The sequence below is a fragment of the Eleutherodactylus coqui genome, unplaced genomic scaffold (genome assembly GCF_035609145.1).
Source record: "Eleutherodactylus coqui strain aEleCoq1 unplaced genomic scaffold, aEleCoq1.hap1 HAP1_SCAFFOLD_101, whole genome shotgun sequence".
Lineage (NCBI taxonomy): Eukaryota > Metazoa > Chordata > Amphibia > Anura > Eleutherodactylidae > Eleutherodactylus > Eleutherodactylus coqui.
Window position 1 is genome coordinate 358,672 of NW_027102216.1, and position 14,919 is coordinate 373,590.

The 14,919-nt window shown below is 47.5% G+C and overlaps 1 protein-coding gene and 5 non-coding genes across 6 annotated transcripts in view; all 6 read right to left on the reverse strand.

The window, feature by feature from the left end:
* Positions 1-14,919, reverse strand: part of LOC136599461 (uncharacterized) — a 139,794-nt gene that overhangs the window by 117,911 nt on the left and 6,964 nt on the right. The window lies entirely within an intron of this gene.
* On the reverse strand, positions 984-1,174 carry LOC136599477 (U2 spliceosomal RNA). The gene has a single exon (XR_010789031.1). It is a non-coding gene; the product is annotated as a U2 spliceosomal RNA (small nuclear RNA).
* On the reverse strand, positions 3,818-4,008 carry LOC136599478 (U2 spliceosomal RNA). The gene has a single exon (XR_010789032.1). It is a non-coding gene; the product is annotated as a U2 spliceosomal RNA (small nuclear RNA).
* LOC136599479 (U2 spliceosomal RNA) lies at positions 6,672-6,862 on the reverse strand. Its single transcript, XR_010789033.1, has one exon. It is a non-coding gene; the product is annotated as a U2 spliceosomal RNA (small nuclear RNA).
* On the reverse strand, positions 9,514-9,704 carry LOC136599480 (U2 spliceosomal RNA). Its single transcript, XR_010789034.1, has one exon. It is a non-coding gene; the product is annotated as a U2 spliceosomal RNA (small nuclear RNA).
* Positions 12,353-12,543, reverse strand: LOC136599483 (U2 spliceosomal RNA). Its single transcript, XR_010789036.1, has one exon. It is a non-coding gene; the product is annotated as a U2 spliceosomal RNA (small nuclear RNA).

Consider the following 14,919-nt stretch of genomic DNA (forward strand, 5'->3'; position numbering starts at 1 on the left):
CAAGGCCTTATCCCTGGTGGTGCATGTAACGTTAGACCACGTTTCAGCATTCAGTCAGTCAGTGGCTGACAAACGAGCTCCATGCAAGTTTACATTAAACAGACACATTTCTTTCTTTACTGTATTGACTGCGGTCTGTAATCGAGCGGTTGAACTGTTTCTGTGTCCATGCATTGAATAAAGCAATACATCCTTGTAAAGTAGACGTCCGTTCGTTGGAGTTCTTTGCTCCCCGAGTGTTGCTCCATCTCTAAACGTTGGCCTGGATCTTCATGGACGAATACTGCCCATCCCACGTGGAGCGTGTATCTCAGCCCGCGTGGAGTGCTGCAGTCCAATGAGGTATTCCGTGCTACATAGCAAGCCTTGGGCCTGTGTGATTGGGGGTCCGCTGCTGTCTGTCCACTCTGAAGCGCGCATCCGGGGCCGGCCGCTTTTCGACTACCAGCGACTGCAGGTCACACACACAGGCTGGTTGGAATGGCCTAGCATTATCCTGATCTGGAGGTGTAACTTGAAGCTGCGGGGCCCGAGTACAAAGTCTGGAACTGGGCCCCCAAACTATAAAGCTTCATTGATAGCATTGGTTTACAATGTGGGGAAGAGAGACTTTATGGGCCCCCTGGGGCTCCGGGCCCCCTGCACATACACCCATGACCCGAATACGTGAAGCATACAGACGCAGGCTGCCAGGATACGCTGTGCCTGCCCGATGGTTTCCAACTTGGCTATTAGCGCAGCGGTAGGTACGAACTATAGAGTGCGGCTGCCATATGAACTGGTGTGTGTGTTGTTTTGCTTCCAGTTGTACCTGTGCTGTGCACACTCTGGCAGACGCAGCTGCTCAGTGGATACAATGTTGCGAGCAGACGGGCTGAGTGTCAATCAAAGTGCTTGGGTGGTGGTAGCAGCAGCCGCCACAGCTGCGCTGCACCTCTTGCTCGTCAGTTTTGTTTTTCTGCTTTTGGAAACTGCTGTAGGAAAGGGGGTGCACCGGTCCTGGAGGTACTGCAATACCAGGTCAATGCGTGGAGTGGACAGAGCAAGCTCTTTTTCCAGCTCCCTGTTCTAAAAATCCATTTAATATATGGTCCCCAGATAGGGGACGTATCAGATATTAAACTGATAAGAACAGATACTACACTTGATCTTAGCCAAAAGGCCGAGAAGCGATAACCCGAAATGGGTTTCACCTGTAGCCCGGTCCGCCCAACTCCACTTCCAAGGCTTGAGGCAACACGCTCAGCCAGCACTCTGGGCGCACCCACAATGCACCCAGGCAGCTGGGAGAGCTATGAAAACTTTCCATAGCCCCGCCCCACGCCTTCTCAACCGCGCCCAGCCTCACACCCTCAGTCCTTCCTCTTGCACCGTGCTCACGCATCCTAGGCTTGCAGAGCCTGCTGCTGCAGGACTCGTCAGCTCCCTACAAACGAGGGTTAAGCCGGCGATGACACTAGAAGCAAGCACTAGTTTGTCTCTGAAGGTGCGTCGGCCGGTCGGTTGGAGGGATCTCTTCGGCCAGCCGCATTTCGAGTAGGGACGGATGGAAACTTTTTACCTAAAATAAGGGAAATTGGCTTCGGCCCCATAGGGCTTTATTGCCTTCCCCTGGGCCAGCATTAGTAGACCCTAGTAAGGAGAATATTAGAGCGGCATGGTCATCCGAAGAACTTAAAAACATACAGCAGGCCTTTTTTGCCCGCCCGCCATACATACATACATACCTACAGATTTTATATTTTTTTTACATATATACATTATATATATATATATACATACATACATACATACATACACACACACACACACACACACACACACACACACACATACACACATATACACACACACATACAATCTTAAATCTATCTTTAATCTATATCTACAAAATCTGTAAATTAGAAATAATCCATATCTATATTCTACATAATTAATAAAGATAGATAGATAGATAGATAGATAGATAGATAGATAGATAGATAGACTCACATACATGCATACATACATACATACTGTATGCAATTGAGCCAGGTGTTTGGAAGGCTGACGATGTCACTCCTTTGTGATGTCATCAATTTAGAAGCATTAATACCGGGCTTGGCAGCCATTTCAGTCAGTCTCTGCTGCAGCTGGGAGACGGGAGATGGTCTTTATTTCCACCAAGAAGCTGCAGAACTACCGGTAACTGCATCATTTTTATTTTATTCAATATAGGTTTTATTGGTTTCATGGAGGGGGGGAAACTTTTGCCTTATCTCAAAGCAATGTAAAAATAACTTTGACAATGAAACTTAATAAATCAATTTCGAGTTGAACTATATCATGTTTGTCTGTGATATTTTATAAGGTCTACAAACAGGGGAATGAGGGGAGGGTAAGGGGGGGAGTGGTAAGGGATGGTAGGTATCTATGACACGGGAGAAAGAGAAAATAAAACAAAAAGGGGGGGGGGGGGGCGGGCTCCGGAATTGTTGTTTCTCTTTACAATTGTGGTTTAAACGTGTTACTCACATGTCCCTGTCTGTAACCACTTGGTAAATAGGGGTGAGCTCCGGGCATCTATCCATATCGCCCAGGTGTGATACAATTTATCATAGCCTGACGGCTCATCTAGAAGCCTCGTTCTCTCCATACGCTCTATTTCGTGGATCATTGTTATTTTTAGTGGAGTGCATTTTTTATGCAGCACACAAGGGGGAGACAGCGGCCTACCAAAATCTAGTTGGCTGCTGCTGTGGCTTTCTTTTTTTTAAAAAAAGGTAGGTTCCGTTCTTCCATGGTGAGGAATAGGCAGGGAGGTTCCGTTTTTGCCAGCTGGGGAATGCTTATAGGCAAGGCCTTATCCCTGGTGGTGCATGTAACGTTAGACCACGTTTCAGCATTCAGTCAGTCAGTGGCTGACAAACGAGCTCCATGCAAGTTTACATTAAACAGACACATTTCTTTCTTTACTGTATTGACTGCGGTCTGTAATCGAGCGGTTGAACTGTTTCTGTGTCCATGCATTGAATAAAGCAATACATCCTTGTAAAGTAGACGTCCGTTCGTTGGAGTTCTTTGCTCCCCGAGTGTTGCTCCATCTCTAAACGTTGGCCTGGATCTTCATGGACGAATACTGCCCATCCCACGTGGAGCGTGTATCTCAGCCCGCGTGGAGTGCTGCAGTCCAATGAGGTATTCCGTGCTACATAGCAAGCCTTGGGCCTGTGTGATTGGGGGTCCGCTGCTGTCTGTCCACTCTGAAGCGCGCATCCGGGGCCGGCCGCTTTTCGACTACCAGCGACTGCAGGTCACACACACAGGCTGGTTGGAATGGCCTAGCATTATCCTGATCTGGAGGTGTAACTTGAAGCTGCGGGGCCCGAGTACAAAGTCTGGAACTGGGCCCCCAAACTATAAAGCTTCATTGATAGCATTGGTTTACAATGTGGGGAAGAGAGACTTTATGGGCCCCCTGGGGCTCCGGGCCCCCTGCACATACACCCATGACCCGAATACGTGAAGCATACAGACGCAGGCTGCCAGGATACGCTGTGCCTGCCCGATGTTTCCAACTTGGCTATTAGCGCAGCGGTAGGTACGAACTATAGAGTGCGGCTGCCATATGAACTGGTGTGTGTGTTGTTTTGCTTCCAGTTGTACCTGTGCTGTGCACACTCTGGCAGACGCAGCTGCTCAGTGGATACAATGTTGCGAGCAGACGGGCTGAGTGTCAATCAAAGTGCTTGGGTGGTGGTAGCAGCAGCCGCCACAGCTGCGCTGCACCTCTTGCTCGTCAGTTTTGTTTTTCTGCTTTTGGAAACTGCTGTAGGAAAGGGGGTGCACCGGTCCTGGAGGTACTGCAATACCAGGTCAATGCGTGGAGTGGACAGAGCAAGCTCTTTTTCCAGCTCCCTGTTCTAAAAATCCATTTAATATATGGTCCCCAGATAGGGGACGTATCAGATATTAAACTGATAAGAACAGATACTACACTTGATCTTAGCCAAAAGGCCGAGAAGCGATAACCCGAAATGGGTTTCACCTGTAGCCCGGTCCGCCCAACTCCACTTCCAAGGCTTGAGGCAACACGCTCAGCCAGCACTCTGGGCGCACCCACAATGCACCCAGGCAGCTGGGAGAGCTATGAAAACTTTCCATAGCCCCGCCCCACGCCTTCTCAACCGCGCCCAGCCTCACACCCTCAGTCCTTCCTCTTGCACCGTGCTCACGCATCCTAGGCTTGCAGAGCCTGCTGCTGCAGGACTCGTCAGCTCCCTACAAACGAGGGTTAAGCCGGCGATGACACTAGAAGCAAGCACTAGTTTGTCTCTGAAGGTGCGTCGGCCGGTCGGTTGGAGGGATCTCTTCGGCCAGCCGCATTTCGAGTAGGGACGGATGGAAACTTTTTACCTAAAATAAGGGAAATTGGCTTCGGCCCCATAGGGCTTTATTGCCTTCCCCTGGGCCAGCATTAGTAGACCCTAGTAAGGAGAATATTAGAGCGGCATGGTCATCCGAAGAACTTAAAAACATACAGCAGGCCTTTTTTGCCCGCCCGCCATACATACATACATACCTACAGATTTTATATTTTTTTTACATATATACATTATATATATATATATACATACATACATACATACATACATACACACACACACACACACACACACACACACACACACATACACACATATACACACACACATACAATCTTAAATCTATCTTTAATCTATATCTACAAAATCTGTAAATTAGAAATAATCCATATCTATATTCTACATAATTAATAAAGATAGATAGATAGATAGATAGATAGATAGATAGATAGATAGATAGATAGATAGATAGACTCACATACATGCATACATACATACATACTGTATGCAATTGAGCCAGGTGTTTGGAAGGCTGACGATGTCACTCCTTTGTGATGTCATCAATTTAGAAGCATTAATACCGGGCTTGGCAGCCATTTCAGTCAGTCTCTGCTGCAGCTGGGAGACGGGAGATGGTCTTTATTTCCACCAAGAAGCTGCAGAACTACCGGTAACTGCATCATTTTTATTTTATTCAATATAGGTTTTATTGGTTTCATGGAGGGGGGGAAACTTTTGCCTTATCTCAAAGCAATGTAAAAATAACTTTGACAATGAAACTTAATAAATCAATTTCGAGTTGAACTATATCATGTTTGTCTGTGATATTTTATAAGGTCTACAAACAGGGGAATGAGGGGAGGGTAAGGGGGGGGGGGAGTGGTAAGGGAGGGTAGGTATCTATGACACGGGAGAAAGAGAAAATAAAACAAAAAGGGGGGGGGGGGGGCGGGCTCCGGAATTGTTGTTTCTCTTTACAATTGTGGTTTAAACGTGTTACTCACATGTCCCTGTCTGTAACCACTTGGTAAATAGGGGTGAGCTCCGGGCATCTATCCATATCGCCCAGGTGTGATACAATTTATCATAGCCTGACGGCTCATCTAGAAGCCTCGTTCTCTCCATACGCTCTATTTCGTGGATCATTGTTATTTTTAGTGGAGTGCATTTTTTATGCAGCACACAAGGGGGAGACAGCGGCCTACCAAAATCTAGTTGGCTGCTGCTGTGGCTTTCTTTTTTTTAAAAAAAGGTAGGTTCCGTTCTTCCATGGTGAGGAATAGGCAGGGAGGTTCCGTTTTTGCCAGCTGGGGAATGCTTATAGGCAAGGCCTTATCCCTGGTGGTGCATGTAACGTTAGACCACGTTTCAGCATTCAGTCAGTCAGTGGCTGACAAACGAGCTCCATGCAAGTTTACATTAAACAGACACATTTCTTTCTTTACTGTATTGACTGCGGTCTGTAATCGAGCGGTTGAACTGTTTCTGTGTCCATGCATTGAATAAAGCAATACATCCTTGTAAAGTAGACGTCCGTTCGTTGGAGTTCTTTGCTCCCCGAGTGTTGCTCCATCTCTAAACGTTGGCCTGGATCTTCATGGACGAATACTGCCCATCCCACGTGGAGCGTGTATCTCAGCCCGCGTGGAGTGCTGCAGTCCAATGAGGTATTCCGTGCTACATAGCAAGCCTTGGGCCTGTGTGATTGGGGGTCCGCTGCTGTCTGTCCACTCTGAAGCGCGCATCCGGGGCCGGCCGCTTTTCGACTACCAGCGACTGCAGGTCACACACACAGGCTGGTTGGAATGGCCTAGCATTATCCTGATCTGGAGGTGTAACTTGAAGCTGCGGGGCCCGAGTACAAAGTCTGGAACTGGGCCCCCAAACTATAAAGCTTCATTGATAGCATTGGTTTACAATGTGGGGAAGAGAGACTTTATGGGCCCCCTGGGGCTCCGGGCCCCCTGCACATACACCCATGACCCGAATACGTGAAGCATACAGACGCAGGCTGCCAGGATACGCTGTGCCTGCCCGATGTTTCCAACTTGGCTATTAGCGCAGCGGTAGGTACGAACTATAGAGTGCGGCTGCCATATGAACTGGTGTGTGTGTTGTTTTGCTTCCAGTTGTACCTGTGCTGTGCACACTCTGGCAGACGCAGCTGCTCAGTGAATACAATGTTGCGAGCAGACGGGCTGAGTGTCAATCAAAGTGCTTGGGTGGTGGTAGCAGCAGCCGCCACAGCTGCGCTGCACCTCTTGCTCGTCAGTTTTGTTTTTCTGCTTTTGGAAACTGCTGTAGGAAAGGGGGTGCACCGGTCCTGGAGGTACTGCAATACCAGGTCAATGCGTGGAGTGGACAGAGCAAGCTCTTTTTCCAGCTCCCTGTTCTAAAAATCCATTTAATATATGGTCCCCAGATAGGGGACGTATCAGATATTAAACTGATAAGAACAGATACTACACTTGATCTTAGCCAAAAGGCCGAGAAGCGATAACCCGAAATGGGTTTCACCTGTAGCCCGGTCCGCCCAACTCCACTTCCAAGGCTTGAGGCAACACGCTCAGCCAGCACTCTGGGCGCACCCACAATGCACCCAGGCAGCTGGGAGAGCTATGAAAACTTTCCATAGCCCCGCCCCACGCCTTCTCAACCGCGCCCAGCCTCACACCCTCAGTCCTTCCTCTTGCACCGTGCTCACGCATCCTAGGCTTGCAGAGCCTGCTGCTGCAGGACTCGTCAGCTCCCTACAAACGAGGGTTAAGCCGGCGATGACACTAGAAGCAAGCACTAGTTTGTCTCTGAAGGTGCGTCGGCCGGTCGGTTGGAGGGATCTCTTCGGCCAGCCGCATTTCGAGTAGGGACGGATGGAAACTTTTTACCTAAAATAAGGGAAATTGGCTTCGGCCCCATAGGGCTTTATTGCCTTCCCCTGGGCCAGCATTAGTAGACCCTAGTAAGGAGAATATTAGAGCGGCATGGTCATCCGAAGAACTTAAAAACATACAGCAGGCCTTTTTTGCCCGCCCGCCATACATACATACATACCTACAGATTTTATATTTTTTTTACATATATACATTATATATATATATATACATACATACATACATACATACATACACACACACACACACACACACACACACACACACACACACATACACACATATACACACACACATACAATCTTAAATCTATCTTTAATCTATATCTACAAAATCTGTAAATTAGAAATAATCCATATCTATATTCTACATAATTAATAAAGATAGATAGATAGATAGATAGATAGATAGATAGATAGATAGACTCACATACATGCATACATACATACATACTGTATGCAATTGAGCCAGGTGTTTGGAAGGCTGACGATGTCACTCCTTTGTGATGTCATCAATTTAGAAGCATTAATACCGGGCTTGGCAGCCATTTCAGTCAGTCTCTGCTGCAGCTGGGAGACGGGAGATGGTCTTTATTTCCACCAAGAAGCTGCAGAACTACCGGTAACTGCATCATTTTTATTTTATTCAATATAGGTTTTATTGGTTTCATGGAGGGGGGGAAACTTTTGCCTTATCTCAAAGCAATGTAAAAATAACTTTGACAATGAAACTTAATAAATCAATTTCGAGTTGAACTATATCATGTTTGTCTGTGATATTTTATAAGGTCTACAAACAGGGGAATGAGGGGAGGGTAAGGGGGGGGGGGAGTGGTAAGGGAGGGTAGGTATCTATGACACGGGAGAAAGAGAAAATAAAACAAAAAGGGGGGGGGGGGGGCGGGCTCCGGAATTGTTGTTTCTCTTTACAATTGTGGTTTAAACGTGTTACTCACATGTCCCTGTCTGTAACCACTTGGTAAATAGGGGTGAGCTCCGGGCATCTATCCATATCGCCCAGGTGTGATACAATTTATCATAGCCTGACGGCTCATCTAGAAGCCTCGTTCTCTCCATACGCTCTATTTCGTGGATCATTGTTATTTTTAGTGGAGTGCATTTTTTATGCAGCACACAAGGGGGAGACAGCGGCCTACCAAAATCTAGTTGGCTGCTGCTGTGGCTTTCTTTTTTTTAAAAAAAGGTAGGTTCCGTTCTTCCATGGTGAGGAATAGGCAGGGAGGTTCCGTTTTTGCCAGCTGGGGAATGCTTATAGGCAAGGCCTTATCCCTGGTGGTGCATGTAACGTTAGACCACGTTTCAGCATTCAGTCAGTCAGTGGCTGACAAACGAGCTCCATGCAAGTTTACATTAAACAGACACATTTCTTTCTTTACTGTATTGACTGCGGTCTGTAATCGAGCGGTTGAACTGTTTCTGTGTCCATGCATTGAATAAAGCAATACATCCTTGTAAAGTAGACGTCCGTTCGTTGGAGTTCTTTGCTCCCCGAGTGTTGCTCCATCTCTAAACGTTGGCCTGGATCTTCATGGACGAATACTGCCCATCCCACGTGGAGCGTGTATCTCAGCCCGCGTGGAGTGCTGCAGTCCAATGAGGTATTCCGTGCTACATAGCAAGCCTTGGGCCTGTGTGATTGGGGGTCCGCTGCTGTCTGTCCACTCTGAAGCGCGCATCCGGGGCCGGCCGCTTTTCGACTACCAGCGACTGCAGGTCACACACACAGGCTGGTTGGAATGGCCTAGCATTATCCTGATCTGGAGGTGTAACTTGAAGCTGCGGGGCCCGAGTACAAAGTCTGGAACTGGGCCCCCAAACTATAAAGCTTCATTGATAGCATTGGTTTACAATGTGGGGAAGAGAGACTTTATGGGCCCCCTGGGGCTCCGGGCCCCCTGCACATACACCCATGACCCGAATACGTGAAGCATACAGACGCAGGCTGCCAGGATACGCTGTGCCTGCCCGATGTTTCCAACTTGGCTATTAGCGCAGCGGTAGGTACGAACTATAGAGTGCGGCTGCCATATGAACTGGTGTGTGTGTTGTTTTGCTTCCAGTTGTACCTGTGCTGTGCACACTCTGGCAGACGCAGCTGCTCAGTGAATACAATGTTGCGAGCAGACGGGCTGAGTGTCAATCAAAGTGCTTGGGTGGTGGTAGCAGCAGCCGCCACAGCTGCGCTGCACCTCTTGCTCGTCAGTTTTGTTTTTCTGCTTTTGGAAACTGCTGTAGGAAAGGGGGTGCACCGGTCCTGGAGGTACTGCAATACCAGGTCAATGCGTGGAGTGGACAGAGCAAGCTCTTTTTCCAGCTCCCTGTTCTAAAAATCCATTTAATATATGGTCCCCAGATAGGGGACGTATCAGATATTAAACTGATAAGAACAGATACTACACTTGATCTTAGCCAAAAGGCCGAGAAGCGATAACCCGAAATGGGTTTCACCTGTAGCCCGGTCCGCCCAACTCCACTTCCAAGGCTTGAGGCAACACGCTCAGCCAGCACTCTGGGCGCACCCACAATGCACCCAGGCAGCTGGGAGAGCTATGAAAACTTTCCATAGCCCCGCCCCACGCCTTCTCAACCGCGCCCAGCCTCACACCCTCAGTCCTTCCTCTTGCACCGTGCTCACGCATCCTAGGCTTGCAGAGCCTGCTGCTGCAGGACTCGTCAGCTCCCTACAAACGAGGGTTAAGCCGGCGATGACACTAGAAGCAAGCACTAGTTTGTCTCTGAAGGTGCGTCGGCCGGTCGGTTGGAGGGATCTCTTCGGCCAGCCGCATTTCGAGTAGGGACGGATGGAAACTTTTTACCTAAAATAAGGGAAATTGGCTTCGGCCCCATAGGGCTTTATTGCCTTCCCCTGGGCCAGCATTAGTAGACCCTAGTAAGGAGAATATTAGAGCGGCATGGTCATCCGAAGAACTTAAAAACATACAGCAGGCCTTTTTTGCCCGCCCGCCATACATACATACATACCTACAGATTTTATATTTTTTTTACATATATACATTATATATATATATATACATACATACATACATACATACATACACACACACACACACACACACACACACACACACACACACATACACACATATACACACACACATACAATCTTAAATCTATCTTTAATCTATATCTACAAAATCTGTAAATTAGAAATAATCCATATCTATATTCTACATAATTAATAAAGATAGATAGATAGATAGATAGATAGATAGATAGATAGACTCACATACATGCATACATACATACATACTGTATGCAATTGAGCCAGGTGTTTGGAAGGCTGACGATGTCACTCCTTTGTGATGTCATCAATTTAGAAGCATTAATACCGGGCTTGGCAGCCATTTCAGTCAGTCTCTGCTGCAGCTGGGAGACGGGAGATGGTCTTTATTTCCACCAAGAAGCTGCAGAACTACCGGTAACTGCATCATTTTTATTTTATTCAATATAGGTTTTATTGGTTTCATGGAGGGGGGGAAACTTTTGCCTTATCTCAAAGCAATGTAAAAATAACTTTGACAATGAAACTTAATAAATCAATTTCGAGTTGAACTATATCATGTTTGTCTGTGATATTTTATAAGGTCTACAAACAGGGGAATGAGGGGAGGGTAAGGGGGGGGGGGAGTGGTAAGGGAGGGTAGGTATCTATGACACGGGAGAAAGAGAAAATAAAACAAAAAGGGGGGGGGGGGGGGCGGGCTCCGGAATTGTTGTTTCTCTTTACAATTGTGGTTTAAACGTGTTACTCACATGTCCCTGTCTGTAACCACTTGGTAAATAGGGGTGAGCTCCGGGCATCTATCCATATCGCCCAGGTGTGATACAATTTATCATAGCCTGACGGCTCATCTAGAAGCCTCGTTCTCTCCATACGCTCTATTTCGTGGATCATTGTTATTTTTAGTGGAGTGCATTTTTTATGCAGCACACAAGGGGGAGACAGCGGCCTACCAAAATCTAGTTGGCTGCTGCTGTGGCTTTCTTTTTTTTAAAAAAAGGTAGGTTCCGTTCTTCCATGGTGAGGAATAGGCAGGGAGGTTCCGTTTTTGCCAGCTGGGGAATGCTTATAGGCAAGGCCTTATCCCTGGTGGTGCATGTAACGTTAGACCACGTTTCAGCATTCAGTCAGTCAGTGGCTGACAAACGAGCTCCATGCAAGTTTACATTAAACAGACACATTTCTTTCTTTACTGTATTGACTGCGGTCTGTAATCGAGCGGTTGAACTGTTTCTGTGTCCATGCATTGAATAAAGCAATACATCCTTGTAAAGTAGACGTCCGTTCGTTGGAGTTCTTTGCTCCCCGAGTGTTGCTCCATCTCTAAACGTTGGCCTGGATCTTCATGGACGAATACTGCCCATCCCACGTGGAGCGTGTATCTCAGCCCGCGTGGAGTGCTGCAGTCCAATGAGGTATTCCGTGCTACATAGCAAGCCTTGGGCCTGTGTGATTGGGGGTCCGCTGCTGTCTGTCCACTCTGAAGCGCGCATCCGGGGCCGGCCGCTTTTCGACTACCAGCGACTGCAGGTCACACACACAGGCTGGTTGGAATGGCCTAGCATTATCCTGATCTGGAGGTGTAACTTGAAGCTGCGGGGCCCGAGTACAAAGTCTGGAACTGGGCCCCCAAACTATAAAGCTTCATTGATAGCATTGGTTTACAATGTGGGGAAGAGAGACTTTATGGGCCCCCTGGGGCTCCGGGCCCCCTGCACATACACCCATGACCCGAATACGTGAAGCATACAGACGCAGGCTGCCAGGATACGCTGTGCCTGCCCGATGTTTCCAACTTGGCTATTAGCGCAGCGGTAGGTACGAACTATAGAGTGCGGCTGCCATATGAACTGGTGTGTGTGTTGTTTTGCTTCCAGTTGTACCTGTGCTGTGCACACTCTGGCAGACGCAGCTGCTCAGTGAATACAATGTTGCGAGCAGACGGGCTGAGTGTCAATCAAAGTGCTTGGGTGGTGGTAGCAGCAGCCGCCACAGCTGCGCTGCACCTCTTGCTCGTCAGTTTTGTTTTTCTGCTTTTGGAAACTGCTGTAGGAAAGGGGGTGCACCGGTCCTGGAGGTACTGCAATACCAGGTCAATGCGTGGAGTGGACAGAGCAAGCTCTTTTTCCAGCTCCCTGTTCTAAAAATCCATTTAATATATGGTCCCCAGATAGGGGACGTATCAGATATTAAACTGATAAGAACAGATACTACACTTGATCTTAGCCAAAAGGCCGAGAAGCGATAACCCGAAATGGGTTTCACCTGTAGCCCGGTCCGCCCAACTCCACTTCCAAGGCTTGAGGCAACACGCTCAGCCAGCACTCTGGGCGCACCCACAATGCACCCAGGCAGCTGGGAGAGCTATGAAAACTTTCCATAGCCCCGCCCCACGCCTTCTCAACCGCGCCCAGCCTCACACCCTCAGTCCTTCCTCTTGCACCGTGCTCACGCATCCTAGGCTTGCAGAGCCTGCTGCTGCAGGACTCGTCAGCTCCCTACAAACGAGGGTTAAGCCGGCGATGACACTAGAAGCAAGCACTAGTTTGTCTCTGAAGGTGCGTCGGCCGGTCGGTTGGAGGGATCTCTTCGGCCAGCCGCATTTCGAGTAGGGACGGATGGAAACTTTTTACCTAAAATAAGGGAAATTGGCTTCGGCCCCATAGGGCTTTATTGCCTTCCCCTGGGCCAGCATTAGTAGACCCTAGTAAGGAGAATATTAGAGCGGCATGGTCATCCGAAGAACTTAAAAACATACAGCAGGCCTTTTTTGCCCGCCCGCCATACATACATACATACCTACAGATTTTATATTTTTTTTACATATATACATTATATATATATATATACATACATACATACATACATACATACACACACACACACACACACACACACACACACACATACACACATATACACACACACATACAATCTTAAATCTATCTTTAATCTATATCTACAAAATCTGTAAATTAGAAATAATCCATATCTATATTCTACATAATTAATAAAGATAGATAGATAGATAGATAGATAGATAGATAGATAGATAGATAGATAGATAGATAGATAGACTCACATACATGCATACATACATACATACTGTATGCAATTGAGCCAGGTGTTTGGAAGGCTGACGATGTCACTCCTTTGTGATGTCATCAATTTAGAAGCATTAATACCGGGCTTGGCAGCCATTTCAGTCAGTCTCTGCTGCAGCTGGGAGACGGGAGATGGTCTTTATTTCCACCAAGAAGCTGCAGAACTACCGGTAACTGCATCATTTTTATTTTATTCAATATAGGTTTTATTGGTTTCATGGAGGGGGGGAAACTTTTGCCTTATCTCAAAGCAATGTAAAAATAACTTTGACAATGAAACTTAATAAATCAATTTCGAGTTGAACTATATCATGTTTGTCTGTGATATTTTATAAGGTCTACAAACAGGGGAATGAGGGGAGGGTAAGGGGGGGGGGGGAGTGGTAAGGGAGGGTAGGTATCTATGACACGGGAGAAAGAGAAAATAAAACAAAAAGGGGGGGGGGGGGCGGGCTCCGGAATTGTTGTTTCTCTTTACAATTGTGGTTTAAACGTGTTACTCACATGTCCCTGTCTGTAACCACTTGGTAAATAGGGGTGAGCTCCGGGCATCTATCCATATCGCCCAGGTGTGATACAATTTATCATAGCCTGACGGCTCATCTAGAAGCCTCGTTCTCTCCATACGCTCTATTTCGTGGATCATTGTTATTTTTAGTGGAGTGCATTTTTTATGCAGCACACAAGGGGGAGACAGCGGCCTACCAAAATCTAGTTGGCTGCTGCTGTGGCTTTCTTTTTTTTAAAAAAAGGTAGGTTCCGTTCTTCCATGGTGAGGAATAGGCAGGGAGGTTCCGTTTTTGCCAGCTGGGGAATGCTTATAGGCAAGGCCTTATCCCTGGTGGTGCATGTAACGTTAGACCACGTTTCAGCATTCAGTCAGTCAGTGGCTGACAAACGAGCTCCATGCAAGTTTACATTAAACAGACACATTTCTTTCTTTACTGTATTGACTGCGGTCTGTAATCGAGCGGTTGAACTGTTTCTGTGTCCATGCATTGAATAAAGCAATACATCCTTGTAAAGTAGACGTCCGTTCGTTGGAGTTCTTTGCTCCCCGAGTGTTGCTCCATCTCTAAACGTTGGCCTGGATCTTCATGGACGAATACTGCCCATCCCACGTGGAGCGTGTATCTCAGCCCGCGTGGAGTGCTGCAGTCCAATGAGGTATTCCGTGCTACATAGCAAGCCTTGGGCCTGTGTGATTGGGGGTCCGCTGCTGTCTGTCCACTCTGAAGCGCGCATCCGGGGCCGGCCGCTTTTCGACTACCAGCGACTGCAGGTCACACACACAGGCTGGTTGGAATGGCCTAGCATTATCCTGATCTGGAGGTGTAACTTGAAGCTGCGGGGCCCGAGTACAAAGTCTGGAACTGGGCCCCCAAACTATAAAGCTTCATTGATAGCATTGGTTTACAATGTGGGGAAGAGAGACTTTATGGGCCCCCTGGGGCTCCGGGCCCCCTGCACATACACCCATGACCCGAATACGTGAAGCATACAGACGCAGGCTGCCAG